We start from the raw sequence: 640 nt of genomic DNA, 5'->3' as shown, positions 1-640 counted from the left end.
GCATAACTTTATAATACATGTTCATGTGTTTTTTCATGGAAGAATTTTACAAAAAAACAGAGAACGAATACACTTTTAAATTTTTATTCTCCTCTTTAGAAACAACAGCTTTGTTTTCAGTCACTGTCAAAAATAACAAGCATAAATCCTCCAGCTCTAAGCTAAGTTTGGAACCTCTCCACAAACAGCGGAGGTCTCGCGTCAGAGTCTCTCAATCCTTTCTTACGCACACATGCACACGCGCCACTGTCACCCAGCACAAGGCATCCACGCGAGGATTATGGCGGCACTGTGGAGATAATATTATATCATAGCAACACCATGGCGATGCTGCCTACAGCGGAAACAAACATTAAAGCCAGGGCAGTACCACGRTGGAGCGAGTTTTCATCTATTGCTTCCCTACGGATGGTGTGTGGAAATTTCACATTTCAGCTTATCAATATGATAGGAAGACCCTGAAGAGCTGTGATGGCACAGAGAGCGCTGCAGAGAGTTTACAGTACGGGCTGTAAGTGTGTTTGAAATGCAGATACACGGGCACAACCATGCACACACGCTAAGTTTCAAACATGCTTCCCAGAAGCAGTGAAATGGTCTCATGTCTTAGACATTGTATAACACAAAAGAGAAAAAAAAA

This window comes from Poecilia reticulata, linkage group LG14, assembly GCF_000633615.1.
Source record: "Poecilia reticulata strain Guanapo linkage group LG14, Guppy_female_1.0+MT, whole genome shotgun sequence".
NCBI classification, from domain to species: Eukaryota; Metazoa; Chordata; class Actinopteri; order Cyprinodontiformes; family Poeciliidae; genus Poecilia; species Poecilia reticulata.
This window is presented reverse-complemented; position numbering follows the sequence as displayed.